The sequence below is a fragment of the Propithecus coquereli genome, unplaced genomic scaffold (assembly GCF_000956105.1).
Source record: "Propithecus coquereli isolate 6110/MARCELLA unplaced genomic scaffold, Pcoq_1.0 Scaffold596, whole genome shotgun sequence".
In the NCBI taxonomy this organism is placed as follows: domain Eukaryota; kingdom Metazoa; phylum Chordata; class Mammalia; order Primates; family Indriidae; genus Propithecus; species Propithecus coquereli.
This window is the reverse complement of record NW_012151907.1, coordinates 297,007-299,543: the sequence shown is the minus strand read 5'-3', so window position 1 is coordinate 299,543 and position 2,537 is coordinate 297,007. Positions and strand designations below refer to the sequence as shown.

Here is a 2,537-nt window from a genome sequence, read left to right as displayed (position 1 = left end):
CGCCTCGGCCTCCCAGAGTGCTGGGATGACAGGCGTGAGCCACCGCGCCCGGCCCCAACAATAAATTAAATCATGCAATTAAAATACCGTCAAGGGAAAAGACTGAGATTTCCATTCTCTTTTACTTAAAATATCAAGTATTGATAACCTTCCCAACTCTTTTTATTTCTCCCTTTCCCTCCGCTGTTGGCAGGGTGGGTGGCAAAAGCCAATCAAAGTACCCAGCAAAATGCGATTAAGAACATATTCTTACGACTATGATCGGACAGGAGAGAGGAGTGAGGAGAGGTGGGAACAGCTGTGTGTGGAGGACGCCTTTGTGAGACCCCGCACGGGCAGCCCGCCCTCCCACGCCAGCCCACGCAGAGTCTAGACTCCCCCGGCTCCGGTCACGGCCCGGGACGCTGGCTGCTGGCCACCCCGACGGAAGCGGACGGCCACCTGACCCCACTGGGACCAGCCGAGCGTCCTCTCCCGTAACGTGGCATCGAAACGGAGAAAGAGTGACTCGAATCGGGTCCTCGTGAGACCAGAACTACTGGAGACAGGAGCAAAGATCGTACTTTAGCTGCACCCCGGGAGCAAAGGAAGTCTGTCTGCAGAAACGAGAATGAACCGTGTGCACGCACAGAAACACACGCAGAGGCCCCGAGAAAGTATAACGAGAAACAGAGATGTTTTCCAGTGCTTGGTTCTCGTGCCTTCCTAAGGCCTCGACGCATTCCTGCCCCGGCATGCGCCAAAGACCTCAGAAGAACTTCGGGCTTCCTCGTGTAAGCTTGCTCAAGCAGATCTTTGTTACCGGTAACTCAGAAGTCCTAACTTACACGTTATACTTTCCCTCTTTCCCCACCCGTACTCTTCTTCTTACCGGTTTGACAAGAGAGCGAGGGTTTAGATTAATTTCTAATTCTCCTAAGACAGGAGTTATTATTTCCTACAATATACCCGCCACAGCGAGGTGCAGATCGACAAAATAAAACGTGGCTGTTAAGGACGGACGGCTCATTCAAAGAGAAATTCTGAGAGAGGACATAATAAAACATGGTCTTACTTCTATGTTCTCTTTCTTATGGATTTCGATAGCTTTTTCTTCGGATAACCCGCAGCAACCGTACTCCAGAGGAGTGAACACGGTGGTCGGCACGTTGACGTAATCGTACTGAAAGAGGAACAGAGCACAGCATCTTACCGTGTGACGCTTTTCCCAGCAAAAACCTGTATCACGTGTTATCTATAAAAGGAAAATAAACCAGTCCAGTTCAGCGTGACTGATTCTTAAAGCGTCGACGATTGCGGGGAGATTCTCAGTTACTCCGAAGGAGACCCGGGAGGGCTCAGGGGTGGAGACCACACGGGGCCAGTGACCAGCAAAGGGCTGGCTCTCCCGGGACGGAGACTCCGAAGTCTAAAATCCAAAGAGCAGGCAGAGGTGGTGCAACTCGGTCACTGCTAAAGACACTGTCCAGGCTGGGCGCGGTGGCTCACGCCTGTGATCCTGGCTCTCTGGGAGGCCAAGGCGGGCGAATCGTTTGAGCTCAGGAGTTTGAAACCAGCCTGAGCAAGAGCGAGACCCCGTCTCTACTAAAAAAAAAAAAAAAAAAAAAATTCGTATGTTGAACTCCTGAGTGCAGGTACCACGGAGTGTAAGTGTATTTGGAGACGGGGCCTTTAAAAAGGTAATTAAGGCATAACGAGGTCGTATACATAATGCAGTAGGACTGGTGTCCTCACAGAGGAGATTAAGACGCAGGCCACACAGACCAAGGGATGACCACGTGAGGACACAGGGAGGAGACAGCCACGCACGTGACCGGCAGAGAGGCCTCCAAAGAAACCAACCCTGCCCACACCTTAATCTCGTACTTCCAGCCTCCAGACTACGAGAAACACATTCCTGCTGTTTAAGCCCCCCGAGGCTGCGGTATTTTGCTACGCAGTCCGAACAAGACAGTATACCCTATCTCCACTAAAGAAACCAAATTCACAATTTATATACAAACTTCCCATAAATTAATTCCAGACCAGAAGGCTGCTTCCCTGGTAAAGTCTATGGAAAATTTAAGTTAAGAAACAATATCATACTAACGGTTCACAAACTCTTCCAGAAAAAAAGAGGAAAAGGGAACACTTCCGAGCTCCTTTTTAGGAGGCCAGTATAAACATCCGACACCAAAATCAGACAAGGACATTAAAAAGAAAATAAATTCATAAGCCAATACTCCTCAAGAACACATAAAAACCCGTAATGAAATGTCAGTAAATCAAATACAGCAATATACAAAAAGGATAACTGATCGTGACCAAGTGGAGTTTGTCCCCAAAACGCAAATTTGGTTTATGGTACAAAAATCGATGCAATGCATCGTATTAACAGAATAAAGGAGAAAACAATTTAATCCACCTGATCAAATTAAAAGACTTCTGCACCAGCCAAGCAAACAATCATTAGAGCAAACAGACAACCTACAGAGTTGGGAGAAAATATTTGCATGCTACACATCCGATAAAGGGTTGATAACTATAATCTACGAAGA

The 2,537-nt window shown here is 47.9% G+C and overlaps 1 protein-coding gene across 1 annotated transcript in view; it reads right to left on the bottom strand.

The window, feature by feature from the left end:
- The window catches only part of LOC105822098 (thioredoxin reductase 3-like), a 34,718-nt gene that overhangs the window by 8,919 nt on the left and 23,262 nt on the right, over nt 1-2,537 (bottom strand). The gene's annotated exons all lie outside the window — the stretch shown is intronic.